Below are 17714 nucleotides of genomic sequence, written 5' to 3'. Positions count from 1 at the left end.
TTTGTAGAGAGCAGTTCCAACAATATTCTCTCCAAAAATGAGACACCCTCAGCTCCTTATTTCTGCCAGCAGCAAATTTTTAGGAGTGATTGATAAAGTCCCAGGCCTGGGGGCTTTGTAATGGAAGTGCTGACAGACCCTTAACTGGAGCATTGTGAAATGCAATGCTGTAATACAATGAATAATATTCATGAATCTGCCATAATGCTGGATATTATCACTCATTACCATTGTAAGAAAGGGGTGATTAAACTAATAGTTACTGAGAGACATTTCTGGTGACAGGAGGCAATGATTAGAATGAACTGACTTCAATATACATTTAGAACTGGGAATAATGGGATGTGGCAGGAAGCCAATAAGTGAACATGGCCCACAGCTCTGATCAATGAATTACTTTTTTTCCGCTTTACAGCAGTACATGGTGTTTAATGAAAAATCAATAGCCCCCTGTAATTCAAAACTGTAATCAATCGTTTGACCTGAAGCTTTCCCTTTTTTTCTTTTTTCCTCCCTCTCCCCCCTCTCCACTGCCAGGGAAGATGTCTTTGGCTGATGACACAGTTCAGTTGCAAGACGCAGTACTTCACGAGGCTCGCAGAAGGAACCTGACACAGGTCTGCTGCAATTTATACCAGCTGCAACACATATATATGGAAAATCTGGGGACGGACTAGGTTGGATGTTGCCACAGTCTTGCCTTTGCTCTTCCTCAGCCAGGATGGGAAGGTAAAATGAGAACTCTTTGCTCCTTCTTTACCCTCTCATCACTGGCCATGAGGGGTTTTGTAACAAGCAGTCCCATTCAGATGCGGCTTGAGGGCATCTGTTGAGAATGGTTGGCCCCTTTCTTCAGGCTGTAGCCACTTGTGCATCCCAGTTATGGAAGAATTTTGCTGCCCCAGGCAGCTGCCTTTCTGCCTGTGTGAGAGGCAGCCCACCTCCACCCCTGCCTTTGACTGCAGAAGGTCAGAAGAACTCTCCCGTTAGGAAGGCACCCCACCAGAGAGCTCTGCTGGATGTCTCCGAAGTGCTTTCAAAACTGCAGATGAAGGCTCATAGGTGTTCAGAGATACTACAGTGATACTACTGTTTCTGACAGGAAAGATCTTCCCATCAGGCCTGTTAGGTCCTTTGGATTCAGCCAAGCTCTGTCAGTTGACACCATTGGATCTGACTTGTGAAGCCTCTGATTGATATAGGTGTGAATTAATTCAGCTTTGTTCCAAGCACACCAACAGAGGCAGGAGTGAGAGAAAAATAATGCAGCTGAGCATCTTTCAGAAAACTCAGAACCACACTTTGCATGTAGGTAGATCTTGTCGTCAGTGCCTGGCAAGCCTTGTTAGAGGGTTTTATTTTAAACACCGGGAGAAAGGAGGAACTCAGTTTTGGAAACAGATGGGTAATGCACCTGGACCATTAGTGCCCGTTGACCTCAGTAAGATAGGCAGCTTTGTGTGGTGGGGCATGTTTTGTTGGATACTAGAGAAAAGAGTTTTCTGTCTGAATTTTGTGTTGAAGAGATTTTACTACTAGAGCTGTTAATGCTGTGTGTCCAGTGTCTTACTGGGCTAAACTGGCAGCAGGTATAACGCTGGGCTTGTGTGCAATTGCTCCTGATCTGTGCCAGTGAGAACAGGAAAAAGAGTAAGTCTGGCAAGTGTCAGCAGCACCTTTTTTGAAAGGATAACAAAGGTGATTAGCATCATTTGCAGTAGTTCTAAGGATAACCCATTTCTATGAATCAGTAATAAAACCTTACTCTCAGCAAATCCCCAGAAAGGACAGTTTTTGAAAAGTTAAGGATTTATTTGTAGGTATCGGAGTATTTTGCTGCTTCTTCTGTATACCTTGCTGGCTTTTTTCTGTAGTCCCATCACCAGCTACCAGACTCGAACACCGTCTCCAAGGGAAGAAAATAAAGCATAAACAATGGCAAAGACTTGCCTACTGCAGGATTATTCTGAACAGCCTGTTCCTGACTGTTTTGCTCAGTCTACTTCTAAATGATTCAGTGATAAAATGTCACCCTTTTCCATTCTAAGACAACTCACGAATGGAAAGGTTTTTGCTCATAACCTAAATGCAAGGATATTGTCATGGTATGTCATTTTGGGTCACTCTTGTACCCCTGACTAAGAAGTTTTCTGCCTCGATGCATCAGGAAGATACATGGGTTAAGCTAAAATTTACAGCATCTCTCTGGTTCCTCAGTCACCACCCCCACCCTTTCCCCCCTGCTATTTGTTGTAGTGCATGAGGAGAAGAGAGCAAGCGTGTCTCTTGGGTTTGACGGCTCCCTTCTGCTTCTCCGTCTTCTGTGGCCGCTGCTTTTGCTGCTTTGCCTGTTAACTGAATGGTTGATTTCCTGGCACAGGGACAACGCCGGTCCCTTGGCGGGAAGCTGAGCACACGCAGTATTGCCAAGCAACACTTTCCAATGGATTGTGTGTGCCACAACTCTTGCTTGGTGTCACGTGCTGCTGTCTTCTGATTTTTTTTTCCTTTCCATCCAGAGAAAATGCATATGCATAGGGATGTGGGAGTGAGTGGGTAGAAATGGGATCTTAGTAGGCTGGGGGAAAGTATTAGGGTAGAAGGGCCAGGATTCCTTAAGGACACAGATACAGCTAGAAAAGTGTTTATATTTTGGTATGTTTAAGAGCTTTGTATGGAAGCTGGGCTGTACTGGACCATTCTATGTCATAGTTGCTAAGATGCCCGTGTGTGTCTCAAGAGAGCATGGGTTGCTTCCCAGTCCTCCAACACAAGGGTCTGTCGTTGCCCTCTGCGAACCTCAGTGGGACACAGCAGATCCTGCCCTGGAGGCAGGCTAAGCTCTGGTGAAAATGTGGTGCTCTGAGCATGTTTTCCACACTGCTCATTTTGGTTCCAGCTGTTTCTCCTTCCTTTTCTCAACAGTGCTCTGCCTTAAATGACTAATAGTCCCTTTGTAACATCTTAGTGACCATTTTGCTTTGAAAACACGATTGTCAGTGCAAGGAAAAGCTTCCTTGCTTCCTGCTTGAGGAAAGGCAGCTTGAAGACTGCTCTTCAGAGGCGTTGGTGCTGATAAAGGGGTTTGTTGGAATGTGACGAAAGGGAGGCAGTCCTTGCAGGCCACACAGCAAACAGTCTGCATAAGAATATCTAGATCTCCTTTACTGAGTATTTACCAGTGGCCTATGCATTTCTTATCTGTTCTGTCCTCAGATGGAAAAGGACAGATGTCCCATCCTGGAATTTCTTGTTTGGCACTAGAGCTTGCTTTCTGCTTGGGATACCAGAGTTATATAGCAGGTGTGCATGCCCATATAAAAACGGGTGTACTGTACTGTGTGTGAATTTTAGGTTTTGGGCTTCTGTGGTCCCAAAGGGCTAAGAAGATGATTCCTTGTCCTGTCCCAAAGCTACTGAGACTATGAACAAGGGGAGTGGATTTCATCCTGAAAGAACATCTTCAGTGATAGATGACGAGCATTCATTTTGGGCTTGGTCCCGAAACTGTTCCCAAATCAGGCAAGAGAACTGAACACAGCCCTTGAAGCACTCACACTAGTTCTAAATGCCCTTTTCATCTCTGAACAGGCACTTCTGGATTTTATTGCTCTTTGTAGTAGCCTGAGTAGTGACGCCGTTGCACTGCTGCGGGCCCATGCCAAGTGATCTCTGCTGTGGGGCCTTTTCTCTCCTGCATTTCTTGCTGATCTTCACTGCTGCTTATTCTGAAAGAGGACTGGACAATGGCTTTGGGATTTGGCTTCAGGACTTGGAGATGATGCTTTAAGTGCAAGGAAAATGGAACGAGTGAAAGCATCTTTATTCAAGAGCTCTCTCTCCACCCCTCAAGCCTGCCACCTGAGCCACATCCGTGGTTCTCAACTGTCTACCTGGACACTGGGATGGTGGGTACCAGCATCACCTCAAATACAGCATAGAAGCAAGAATGGTGCTAATAACAACGTGGGAATCAGAGAGGCAATGAAACTCTCAATCTGGACGTTGCACATCTCGTCCCATGAATGGAGTAAGTGAATTCGCAATAACACTGCAATTGGTGCAATGGCAGCTTGTCAGGCGGCTACTGGAGCAAGTAGAAGCACTCAAGCTGTGGTAAATATACTCTGCATCACAATTATGTAACAGACCGCATCCTATCCTGCACTCATTTGCTGAACAAAAAGGGCCAGCTCCTCAGCTGGTGCAAATTGGGGTGGTGTCACTGACTTCGATGGATGAGGACTTAACCCTGGGATGAATCTCGACAATCTCGCTCTCGATTTCTTTATCTCATGCCATTTAGAGATGAACCTGTGTTCTTACCTTCTGCTGCATGTGCGACTTAATTGATTTCTATTTTTTAAGATGCTATTTGTTAATTCACATTGTGTATTTTGCCGACCAATTATATGCATGGCCATATTGTGTGACTGCAGCAGTCTGGTGCAGTGCAAGGAATGCCACATCATGTGAGACGTTTCATCTCCATGAGTAACCTAGTCACTGTGGTAAATGAATACATGAATACAGTACATCCAGGAGAGATTAAACGTATTGACCGGTGCCTCTAGTCACCATACAAATGTCATTGTTTTTTAAATTTTTTCCCCCCCTTTCGTGTTTTTTCGACACATTTTGGTCCCCTTTTCGCTTCTCCCCTTTTCCCTTAAGTAGAGATGACACAGATCAATACCTTTGATGGAAAGTAATAATCAGGCCTATTAAGTGACAAAGGTTTACTCTGTAACAGCTGTGCTGGCGGGAGAGGAGAGCTTGTCTGACTAATGAATCATGAAACAATCAGGCAGTAGCCATTTGTGTTTAGATCTGTAAATATGGTGTGGTTCAAGTGCCAGACCATCTCCAGCACTCCAGCTGGGGGCACAGATGGTCCGCATTCAGAACAGCACAAGTGTAAAGAAAAGCTTCTCCCCCCCCTCCCCCCCCATCCCTTTTCCTTTTCTGTCCCATACTGCCCCTCTCAGAGGAACTGATCGGCTAGCTTTAGGATAAAGTTATGTTGTGGGAAGTCATAAAGTTGGCCCCTCAGACCGAGCAGCTCTCAGCAAAATGCATGCTGTTGTGCTTGTCCGAGAGGAGAAAAACCACAGCGAAGCCCACAATTTATTTATGCTGTTTGAGGGACTCTTACATTTTTGACTAAAAATTACTGTTTTTTCCTTACTTCCTACCCCTTCCATTTCTTCTTCATGCCCGAATAACAGATTTCCTTCTGAAAGGCATGATGACGTCAGCTTTCTAGCTCCTAGAGGACAATTGAACATCACATCAGGAATTCAAAGCCGGAGTGCAGGCCCAGCAAGAGAGGGAGAGAAATAAAGTTGTCAGGGAGTTCAAGCTGTTTCCACTGTCTTGACTTCAGCTGAGAGTGCAGCCTCCAGTACTGGTTGTTTATGCAGTTTTTCCTCCCTCCTCTTAGAGGAGGCCAGGGATCCCAGCTGACACCGAAGAAGCTTCCGATTCTTTTTTCCAAGAGCTAGTACCGTGGTAATGAATATGCGTTGAGTGCTTTCTCACCTGCAAAGAAAACAGCAAATCAAGTAGTCTTGTTTATGTAATATCTAAGTTCAATTTTGACAAATTTCACTGTTTAAAATGTGGAGTTTAATGCAGTGAATTAAGGAGACCTAGTTTTCTGCTGTCTTTTACACTGATGGAACTCCATAGACACCAAGCAATGGGAGAAGGTATAATACAGAAATAACAACGACTTCAGGCCACAAAGTTATTCCTGTAATCGGTGTGTGCTGTTGGAAGCTTAGTTGCCCATTGCAAACTTTCTATTATGGAACACTTATTTTCTTTCTTGGCATGTATATGTTTCTGTGTGTGTGTGTACATGTGCCTTTATAAATATATTCAGTACGTTATTTTACTGTAACCACCTGAATCCAAACAATTTGCACCTTGGTTTAGTGAAAGATGCTGTTCATGCAATGGGACAGTTGTTACTGCACATATGTATTCTTTGGATGTGCTTTGGATTTCTTTAGCTGCAGTTGGGTAAATGAGCACAAGATGAAGCAAAGAAATAACTTCATCTCTTGGGCACGGAAATTGGCTTTGCTGGTAGATGCACAAAAGTGACAAGGGCAGAATCAGGTAAGTGTTAAGCCAAGCGTCTGCATTGCATTAACGCTTTTTGGAATAGCAAGGCTGTGTGTTAAAGCAAATGTTTGCATAAATATATGTCTGTCTAAACTCTAGTAGAATAATGGGGTGTACTTGAAAACATCTGCAAAACGATTTCTTTGTCGTTATTTAATAGGGGCGATAGTGCTGAGTTACCATTGTCTGGATCACTCAGTGGCAGGAAATGATGAGTTCTTAGCACTGTGACCTGCTCTTCAGACCTCTCTGAAGAAGGCAGTCCTGGTGAAAGTATGACTTTCCGTTCTTATTTCAGTACTCATTTATCTTAGGAGTCTCAAGTTAGCTAGCATCTCTGCTTGTTGTTGTTTGCTTCTACAGATTGTCACTCTCTTGGCAGCTTCCTGGCCACGTTGGGGAACTGTTACCTTGGAGGAAATGTCTTTCTAGTAGGTCTTGCCTGAGGCTCCAGCTAGGCAACCCTGTATGCTTCTGCCCTTGTTCAGTGCTGCATCTTCTGTGATAACTCCTGCTCAGGCTGCAGTGCACTGTAAATATAAGTCAGTGAAGGTATTTGACCTGTTGGTAATTTGTGCTCATTTCTTGCTGTGCAAATAATTTCACAGTGAAAAGACAGTGAAAAGACACATTCCTGTTTTCATTTGAAAAACAGATAGGTTTCTGTACACGTATTCTAGCTGCTTCTGACTTTCTGGAAGCGTACAATGGCCAGAAATATGTAAAGCCATGTAGTTTCCAAACTACATGGAAAACTACATGCAAAGAATGGAGCAGACTATGGACACTTATCCTGTTTTCTGTTATACAGTTGGAAGAAAATGCAAGGGGTTCAGTGAATGGATCTCTGCTGGCAGGCCCAAGAGTTGAATTTGGTATTTATTCCTTCCTGCAGTGGGTCAGAACACAGATCTCTAATGAGCACTCTCTGCTTCTCCAAAATGACCTGAAAGGTAATAGCATTTCAGCACCTGAGTTTTGGACTCTATGAAGTGTTCTTTATTAACTTAATTATACTGAATAACTATATAGAGACCCAGTTAAACTGGCATAGTCAACAAGATTGGGTGATGGTCTGCTTAGCTTGGGATTGGTTTTCATCACTCATTGTCCTAGTAAAAGGATGTTTTTGTCTCTGGTCTTCTCTATCCCTCTCTCTTGGGTAACAAGGAAATGTCTTAAGGGCTGAAGTCACTATGGACCAGTGTATCTCAGTGCCGTTTACTCACAGAAAGGCAGTTACTTATTCCAGAGGCATAATTTGGACTTGTATATCTCAAGTGAATTGGAGTGGGTTATGTAGCATTTGGAAAAATGCTTTGCTTTAGATGCTTTTAAAAAGAAAACCATATAAAGCATAAAACCAGACCAAATAAGCAAAAAGTTCTGAAGAGACATGCGAGGACTTCCTAGCAACTAGCCGCAGCACAGGTCTTCAGCTGCTTTAGGTTGCTGCGTGGCCCTCCCGACATACAGGAAAGAGGTGTGGCTTGCTGTCTGCCACGGGCTTGGCCCAGGATGCGTACCCTTGCAGAGGTTTGTTGATAAGAATTTAAAAGTTCCTCAGCCTTGATAACTCAAAATGACGCTATCTGAAATAAGGATACAGGGCAAAAAGGGAGAAAGGAGTGGGCTTTTCTCTTTTTCTTTTATTTTTCTTGTTTTAAACCACTATTTTGTGTGGACAAAGAAGCGAGTTTGCCAAAACCCAAAGAAATAGAGATTTTGTGGTTTTCAACAATACTACCATTCTTTCCAAAAATCACATTATGTCCCACCTCATTTAAGCTGTTGAATGTTTATGTCATGCAAAAAGGTGGATGAGAGAGAAAAGCCCCAAACTCTTTCAGCTAGATCAGTGCAATCAATAAAGCTCACAAAGGTAATTATTCTCTGATTTAAGACCTGTTCTTCTGCTTGCAGTATTATTTGCTTGCACTGACCAAAATGCTTTAGGGAACAAAAGAAAGTTTAAACTTACGTAAAAATAATTTCTCCAGGAAGTGGTTTTCATCCTTCTCTTTTCCAATAACTTCTTTCTTCTCTTCTTCTTTTGGGGGGGGGGGGGGGGGGGGGGGGAATAATTTATTTTTTCTCAAGAGTAAGGCTTAATTTTGCTTGTTGAAAGAATCTTCCTAGAAAAAAGTGACTGGGGCCGTGCACAGCTGGCTTTTGAAAATTGAGTTTCTACTGAAACTTCCCTGCTATTATCTTGACAATCTTATTATTATCAAAGCATGCAAATATTAGATATGACAATGAATGCTCACAGCAGGGAAGAACGTAGCTTGGCCATCAGAGGAAGGGGGCCACTAACAATTGTGCCCCCTGTTGCAAAAGGCATAATAATTTAATATTCTCATACTGGGAGTCTCCATTTTGTTTGGCCTGCATAGAGCCGCTGAGCGTGTTGTTTCCTTTTGGCCAAATCACAAGGGCCGTTCCTTGAACATTTTGCAAGACTTCAAATAGGGGATCATGCTGATAATGACTTCAGGGCAGGATTATTTTTTTTTTAAGCAGAGGAATAAATGATTTAACTATTAAACTGAGTCAGGCTTCTAGCTTTTGAATGTAATTTATTTCAAGGTTGTGTTAAACTTGTTAGTAGATCAATCGTTTTTCTTCTTTTGCTAGCCTGCTTAGCAAAAAAAATAGGGAAGACAAATCAGCTAAATGTGATTGACTTGGTATATTTGAAGTGTCACATATTGTAATCATTAACTACCAGCTGCATTATCTGGATATGGATTTTATTTTTTAGGACTGTGTTTATTCTCGGCTCCTAAAACTCATCAGTATAGGAGGACATGTTAAATGTCTCATTTTGAAGACAAATAACTTGGCAAATTGGACAATTATGTGATTTTAATGGCCGTTCTCGCTTCTTTGCACAAATCTGCCAGCTCATATAGAAGTCAGACATCAGGTGTCCCAAGCCTTCCTGGAAGACTGGCCCTTCGAAACTAATTTGTTCCGTATCCGCTTTGAGTCCTGGTTTGATGTGTAGAAGAAAAGCTATAGAGAATGAGCTAAGCCTGGCAAAGCTGTCTACTTAAGATGAATTCTCTGGAGCACAGGAATCAAAAATTCGGACACTCCCAGCCCTCAGAAACCACTTTGCTCTTTTTAAGCAGTGTATCTAGGAAATAGAGCCCTGGATCAAAACTGCTGTTATCTATTTACAGTATGAGAAGGCTCAGTAGCAATATTTTTATTTATCAACTGCACTAAAGGAGCAGGGGCAATACAAGAAAAATTGCAGGCAGTAGCAGCTGATGATAACGGGTCGCTTAAAAGCTGTTAGGAGGAGTTATCTCTTTCTATTCCTCACCTATGCTTGTGCGTAGGTATTTGTGTATACAGAATGCATAAAATCCTGCAAGCAGATTGCACGCACCTGAAAAATGTTAAAGATTGCTTAGACAAAGTTCACCAATAAATATAATGTTACAGTGTTCAACACATGCTGGAGATTCCCATGACCACAGGGGTCCTGCCTCTTGTTTAACAGCCTGGTGGTCTGAAACATCAAGGTCAGAGTGCATCTATTGGTCTGTGTGTCTATTGTCTGCTCTTCTAACTTAGGCTGGTGAAAGGGATAATCATGTCTGAGTCAACCTTCAGTTCCAAGCCTGCGCCATTTGAAGCCTGTTCATGAATTATTATGGGGAGATACTAATGCTGGGTGGCCATTCAGAGACAAGTAAGGGGCGTCTTTCTCCAAATGTGGGTACCGGGAACAAGGTTTGGTTTAAGTTAGCTGGGGCATCGGGGTTAACACCCTTGATCTTCCTTTGTTGAAAGTTGTGGGATTTTTGGCACGCATGGAGCCAGGGTAGGCAACTCCTGCATTTCACTGGGGCTTACCAGAGTCCTGACAGCAGAGACACAAGCCTGTATATATACAGGTTACCATTAATTTTTATCATGAAAGTGGGACCTCTTCTCATGCTACCAGGTATATATTGCACAGACCACAGTGAGCACCGATCTGCAGGACACAGGGGGACAGAGAGCATATGGAGAGGTGCTCAGAGAGATTTGTCTTTGTGATATGTCTGTTGTCCTGGAGACCAGGAAAAAGTTTTTCTTGTTGATCTTGTGAGCTGTTGCCTTTCTCCCTCACTATCTTACTTGGGAAGTTAGTGAAGCTACAGTTGGGTACAGCTCAGGAGAAGAACAGAAGAACATGGTTTGTTGCTGCTGAACAAGGGCAGACTTGTGGAAATCAAAAAGCAACAGATTGTTTAGAGGAAGACGTACTGTGCACTTTAATACTGCTAACCTTAAGCCCATTGTTACAGTCTGTAATGGAAAAAAAGGCTTCAGCCAGAAAGTAGGCTTTTAGCTATGGATACTTAGCATAGCTACAGTAAAGTCATTGTGTCTGTCTGTGGTATCGCCATATTGCCCAGTTCTGCAGTCAGTAATAGTCTTTTTTTTTTTTCTGGGTGTAAGCTGTTCGCTACTCGCTGGGGTTAAGGAATGCTTTCCATCTGGGACAGGTTTCCATCATATACTTGTGCCACCTGCAGCCTGTTGTTTCTGGGTATGATGGTTGGCAGGACAGTGGGCTGGAAGGACCTTTGCTCAGTGCCAGCTTGCCACTTCCTTACAGCATGGGCCATTAGGTTAAACATAAATTAAACTTCTTCTAGAGACTCTGAGTTGCACTGAAAATGAGACTTGCCAGGTAATTTGGGGTTAGTTGCATTCCCATTACTGCCTTTGTGGATTCTAGTTCTGGGAATGCTTGCCAGCTGTGAATGGGGCACACTCTTTAATATTCTCTGGGGTGTTATGCTTTGCCAGTGCTTTCTCTGGGCCAGTGTTGGAAATCACCTGAAAACAGAAAGAACTTGCATTTAGTGAGTACCTGTTTCAAGAGACACCAAACTGCTACTGGAAAAAGTCTCTGTAAAAGGGTGAGGGGCCATTATAGTATTGCTTTTTACTCAGAGTTGTTAGTGCCTTGCTTTATTTATTTATTTAATTTTTAACCTTAGAGAATATAGACATCTCCAAGAGCACCTGTATCCTAGGAAGGCTTTCAGAGGCCAAATTCTCCGAATGTCTGCTGTGATATCCTAATTAAAACTGACTTCATACATATGTTTCTGCACTCCCAAGGGAGTTATTCTGGCTCCTCACTCTGGTTTGGAGTGCTCTTTTAGCTCTTTTCTTCTTCACTTGTTTGAGGACAGGGGGCCCAAAATCTGTAGAATTCTTGGAAAGATAAGGCTGGGCCCAAGTCCTGTCTTTATTCCAGTTTGTACTGGGATTGCAAGTACCGAAGTGGACTAGAGAGAACCATTTTAAGCTGAAATAAAGTCTGTCCTAGTGGTTGAAACATCAGCCTGGAAGGAGGGAGGTGAGAATTGCAAAAAGTCTGACATAGGTGCCTAACTTTTTGAAGATCTTTTGGTACTTACTGAATGTTGATGGGATCCGGAATGCATGCTACTACCACAAGTGTATGAGAGTGAATGAATGAATGAATATGTGTAAAATGCTTCTCAATCTTCAGACAGAATCTGCTTCATAAATCATGGGAATTGTTTAAAAACCCTGAGCAGATGCCTAATGCACTGCTAGTATGCTAGGGGTTAACTGGGACATCACCCCCTGGTCCCACTAATTGGGCTTATTTGCTATGGTGTGGCTTCCAACACCATTTCGGAAACTCAAGGATGTGAAAAAGATGGAGTGAAACCAATGCAAAGTGGGCTTAAAGTGACTGCTCTACTAAATGTCAACTGCACAACTAAATATAACCCCGAAAGTAGAATTTATGCTTTGCACTCCTTCGCTTTTTTATTGTGGTGAGAAAAAAGCCAGGAACTCAACGGGCTGTAACTTTAATAGGTCATTCAAGCCAGTGCTTACCTTTACAAAATCCTGATAATACAGAGAAGACAATACAGTGATCAAAAGCAGTGATGAGATTTTTTAGCAGCATTAACCGTCATGACCTAGCAAAATGAAAGAAAATGGTTTAACAGAACTGTCAGATCCAATATAGCTAATAAAGGCATGGATAAATGTTTATTACATACCGGAGACAGATCATTTCTGTACAGAAATTGAGGATGACCTTTACTGATAACTCTTATCTGCCTGATATCCTGAATAAGAAAAAGAGAGGGGGAGAGAGGACTGCACTATTGCTGATATTTATGAAAGGTGGAGAAAAATTACAATTTGCAGATGATTGTTTTTAGACAAGAGCTCTCAGAAAAATAAAGATATGGAGCTGTTCATTCTGCACAAGAGATCCAGACTCTGACTTGCCTGTGTCAAATGTAATGAGTGTGTCCAACTGGGATACTTTTTGATAGACTTAGTTTTCATACAGTTAGGTGTATTTGTGTGTGTCTGTGTTTGGGGGAGTAATGTTTGCATTTACATTGATTTTTCTCTCTGTGTAGGATGTTCCCAAGCTACTTGAGTAATGCTACTGAGAGTCATCTTCCTGCCAGCCAGATTTCTAGGTTCATCACCCATAGTTGAAAGTAGATTTCCAAAAAAAGTCAGCTTCCAAAAGCTTTCTTCAAGACTCAGTGGCCAGACCTGTGGAAGAAAACTGGAAATGTAAGCTATTTATTTTGGACAGTAAATGTGATGTAAGCTTCTTGAGGAAATCCGGCCAGTTACATATGAAGCACCATGTTAGTGTTTGGAACATAGGTAATGCCAGTTCTGAACCTGGCAAATAAGGCTGCAGTAGTCCCACCCTGCCTGACAGCTGCATAGATGTGGGGCAGACAACCCACCAGGATGACTTAGGCTCCAGGGATCTGGTAGGCTAGTAGAGTTCTGTGGGCAGGGAAATCAGAGGGCAAGTTAATCTTGGGCTTTTTTTTTCCCCACTCACCCTAGGGTTCAAATGCTGGAGACCTGACTTTCTTGGTGTTCTCAGTATGTTGCAGCTGTGGGGGCTCACCTCTTCCATAAGCCAGAAGGTGGGCACACAGGAAAATCACAAGCTACCTGTCAAAAAACTGTCTGAAATGAGTTGTAAGGGTAATCAGAATCAGGCCTGCTACATGCAGTTAATCATAAATAATGCTGTCTCGGTAATGGTTGCAATTAGTTATAAACTTCAATCATTTCTAACGTTTGCATGTTGGCCAATTATGCTGCAGAAATTATCAAGTAACCCATAGCACATTAGCTTTTTGTAATGCCATTGTTTGGATCCGCTCAGGTCACCAGATCCTCGCCAGGATGAATTAGCATAGCTCTCTGAGGTACAATGGTGCTAAGCTGATTTACATCGTCTGAAAAGCTGTCCCTTTGTCCGCTGGAGTTGTAGTGGGAGCAAGTTTAAATCACAGCTTTGCAGTAGGGACTCCTACGACCCAGCCTTACAGAAACAATGGTATGCGTGTTTTCTCTCTCTCGGCTGTGCAGATGACTTATTAGATGCCAACGGTAATGCTAAGGTCTGGTGGTAGTTCAACAATAAGCTGAAATCGTACTTTAATGGTGCAATTTGAAGCAGGGAAGAGGAACACATAATTAATGGGCTCATCTGACTTCTGCAGAAGAGAAGCCTATCAGATAAGGGAATTACTTAAACATGCTGATGAGCAGCCTAAAACTTCGTCATGCACTTGCTTGTTAAAATGCCTTTTGTTTTCATTTTACAGGACTGCAGAGGTGTACTGGGTTGCTGTTTTCTGATGGTATGTTTCCTTTATTAATGAAGACTCACTTTGTTGTAAGTCCCAGCAAAGCAGAGCAATACAATTTGTTGCTGCTGTTAGTCTCACCCTTTAATCTTTTCTGTCTGTTCAAAGTAGCCTGTGTGTCAAAAAGTAGCTTGTATTTCAAGCTATTTACCTTCATTTCTTCAGAGAAGAGTGGACTTTTTTGTTCATGTGAACTTTAGTTTGTCAAGTTACATAGAAATAATAACCTTGAATCCTAAAAGGCATTTCCTTGTCAATAACTTGAAAATATTTCCTTGTCAATAACTTGAAAATCTGTGGCAGCTCAAGTGCCTGAAGCTTCCAGACCAGGCCCACAGACACTGTGCATTATTTTGAGTGAGAGCAGCACTCTAAATGTTCCTTTTGATGAGCTCTCAAACTCTGTATTTAATCATCAAAAGCCATCCTAACTACCTGTCTCTCTGACAGTAAAGTAAGTCAGCAGTCTCACGACTTCTGCCTTGTGCATGGATTCAGAGCCTGTAGTTTCTAGATCTCATAGCTGGTTCTGGGCTGTGTGGTTTCAAAGAGAATTATTTCAAAGCAAAAAATCTCAGTGAAATTAGTTGCAGTTTTAAAACAGAATATTTTGTCAAAATCAAATTTATTTCAATGACGGACAATCACCCTAATGGCTGAGAAGAATGCAAAGATTAAATGAGGTATGAATAGCTGTAAGATGGTACAATTACCACCTCAGAAACAATATATTTGTAAAGTTAATTCCTCTTGAACATGAACAATCTCCTTACACTTGACCCCTCTCTATTGCCTCTTCCATGCTTGAACTCTCCTTGAACTTTGAAGATCCATCTTGAGAGTATGATACGGCCATCTCTTTTGCATCTGGTTATTTTAGCTCCAATTTGCAGCCCTAAAACGGCAATTATGGTGATATATTGCTCAAGTCACCCAACATGGATTAGTATCGGGATCAGCGCGTTTATGCACAGGAGTAGTGAATGGAGACTACAGCTATGATTTTAAATGACTTGATTAATTCTGAAACAACACTTCAGAGTCCATTACGTCCAGCAGGTGTTGGGGTTCAGGCTGCCTTCCCTTAAGCAGCACAAGCATGTCATATTTATTGCTTTTTTTTTTTTCCTCTTTAACATTCCTTTTTATGTTTTCCTCCCCTTTGCCCCTTCTTTCAGGAAATGTCCAGTAGCTTTGGAGACAACTCGGACAATACTCCCTTTTTATAAATCACAGAGCAGAATTCAGAGTCAAACTGTAACAAGTTCCTTTACAGCATCTGTTGGCAACACAGTGTGATCAATAATGGGGTGAAGATCGTGACTTGTTGAACAGCAAGGCTGGTTTCTTTTGCTTAGGATCAATTAAATAATATAGAGTAATAATATGCTGAGTCCAAAAAGTGGTCAAGATGCCGGAACCACTCTCTAGCCTTCACTCTCTATGTTCTCAGGTGTCAATACTTTTATGGGTAGCCAGACTGATCTTAGGGAAGTAAGAGCTTGTCTGGTGTGATTATATGTAGGGGGTTAGGCTTTCACCTGCTATATGCTGCTGTGGTTCCCACCTGAAAAATGTTGCTGTCCTTAAAAGAAAGGTGATAAAGAAGATTTAATGAGGTGGTTTCATGTGCTTTTGATCTTAGAGGGCTGTTTGAGACCACAAATATCAGCATCTGTGTTATCTTTTCTGACTTTACGTCAGGCAGGTGAGAGGCAGGTAAAATGCAAAGGTATTACTGCTGAGGACACTGACTGCCAAGACCAGACTCTTCATCACCCCACCCCCTGTCCTGTGGTCAGTACTGCAGCGTGGGAGAAAAGGACAGCAAAGCAGAGAAGGCATCTGAACTTGAAGGATAGATGGATTTGGATAAACCAGGATGAATCATGCTAAAAACTCTTCTACTACATCACAGATTGTAGGGGCCTTCTGTAAAGATCAGATGTCATGTGGCTTTATTTTTGCGCCTGTTGCCTTTATGTAAGTCTTTGTGACCTGATGCTGGTGCTCTCTGGGCCTTGTTTCTGCTAGAATTCCTGTTCCAGTTGGCTGCAGTTCTGGCCACGCAGGGCCACAGGCCAGGCAGGCACTACACATATAAAATAAGGCACTATTCTGTGAAGTGCCACTGAAATGACTGCTTGATGAGTGAGGTACTCCTTCCCATGAATAAGGGGACAAAAGTTTGGAGCTAATGAGAAGTGCAGCATTTGAGTGTTTGTTTTGAAGACAGTAGCTCATTCTTCAGGCTGTGGTACGGAGGCAAGGGAAATTGTGTTTGGGGTCAGGAGTTTCCCAAAGGGAGCTGCTTCTGTTTGCACTGAGTATGTAACTCCCCTTAGAGGTGATGCTACATGAGCCTGCTCTGAAGTCTCCTGAAACCAGCGGAAGCCCATCTGCACACATGGAATATGCCTTAATAGGACAAGCACAACTTCTGTGAATGAGTTGTCAAGAAAGTGTGTGGTATAGCTAAGAAATGCAGAGGATTCCTTTTAGTTGATTGGTGGTGGTTTGGGGTTTCATTCCTATGGAAAAATATCCAGTGAAAGGCTTGTCTTTCCCTTGATGCTTCATCAGGTTTTTATTTCATTTTTAGAGTAGACGGCAAACATCCTAGGCTGTTCCTCTGTAGAAATGGTGCATTTCCTATGAAAAGTTCAACTGCAGTGAGAAAGAAAACAGCTTTAAAAGCTTCTATTCATCCAAATAAAGCAGTCTTGAACTAATGTGCTGCTGAAAAGTAACTCTGATTTCTACCTGTTTGTTTCCTCTGTACTACAAAGTCTTCTTGCACATTACACAGAAGACATCGCTAGCAGCCCAGCCCTTTTGTCTGTCTGAGACTGGTCATTTCTGTTATCTTTAGAGCCTAAATCTGTAAGGCATCATCATCAGAGCTTTCAAATAGTGTAAAGGCTCTCTAGTCTGAGGGCCATTTGTATATAAATGTGATTTCTTTTTCCTTTTTTTTTTTTAGTTCCTTGGCGTACAGGCAAGATTGTAAAAGGAAACCCACACTTTGTATTGAAGAACATGCCTTACTTCCAAATAATTGTTTTGATTTAAAAAATAAATAAAAATTATAATGCCTTTTTGGCCTCTCTACCAGATGCCTTGTTTGGGAAAGCCATGGCCCTAAATCTCTGCATTTGTTTGAACCTTTTCTTTGGGTGAACACTATATTTTTTGTTCCAGAGCAATGCGCGTATTTATTTCAGTTTGAGTGAAAACTGAAATCCAAATGTGCCTAAACACAAAATGCTTGGATGACTTAATAGAGATGCAATAATCAATTGTATGTAATCAATTGTATGTAATGTATTTCGAACTACTTCACCTTTTGCTATCTTAAATTGTTCCCTTTTTGGTAGGGTCAACCTCTGTTTTCAATATTCTCCTTCATCCCTGGGTTAGCAGTGCTGTTCTTGTGGAGATAGCGCTGGACTGAGATCCAGGAAGTCTGAGCTTAATATCTGTTCCTGAAGCCTCCACTGGTTCACTTAACTTCTCTGTGATTGCATCTTTTGGCTTCAGACATGAAAATCAGGAGAGAAAATAGTTTTTGCCCTGCAGCCAGTGCTGTGTGCCTGTCCAAATTTCTTCTCTTAAAAAAAAAAAATCATGTTTATTTTTCCCCCCATTTAAAATGCACTGAATCATGTCAAAGCCTCCAGGTGCCTCAGCATCTTTTGGATTCTTCTCAGAGCTTGCGCTGATGTTTTCTGGTGACAAGGGGCCCAGAACTGAATTGTAATTGAGAGGTTTGCCTTTGGGGGTGCTTGACAGCCCTCAGGAGAAGCTCAGCAAACTGGAGCCTTGGTGTTTCCTACCTGTGGCATTGGGAAGTTGACTGAAGGGCTTGAAGCTGTGTCAGTGGAA

The 17714-nt window shown here is 42.3% G+C and overlaps 1 long non-coding RNA gene across 4 annotated transcripts in view; it reads left to right on the top strand.

Annotated features, from left to right (window-relative positions):
* Window positions 1-15788, top strand: part of LOC310899570 — a 42838-nt gene extending 27050 nt beyond the window's left edge. The window contains exons 5-10 of one of the 4 annotated variants that reach the window (XR_014584395.1): window positions 538-729; window positions 12564-12726; window positions 13015-13097; window positions 13343-13516; window positions 13788-13823; window positions 14658-15788. This is a non-coding gene — a long non-coding RNA (uncharacterized lncRNA). Of the gene's footprint in view, window positions 1-537; window positions 730-3216; window positions 6127-6292; window positions 6406-6495; window positions 6663-12563; window positions 12727-13014; window positions 13098-13342; window positions 13517-13787; window positions 13824-14657 lie in introns of those variants that run through there. The other 3 variants (XR_014584396.1, XR_014584397.1, XR_014584398.1) reach the window with 3 other exon arrangements.
* The last annotated feature ends 1926 nt before the right edge of the window (window positions 15789-17714 follow it).

The sequence above is a fragment of the Anser anser genome (assembly GCF_964211835.1).
Source record: "Anser anser genome assembly, chromosome: 4".
Taxonomy (NCBI): Eukaryota; Metazoa; Chordata; class Aves; order Anseriformes; family Anatidae; genus Anser; species Anser anser.
Note: the sequence above shows the minus strand (reverse complement) of the source record. Positions and strands in the feature narration are given on the sequence as shown.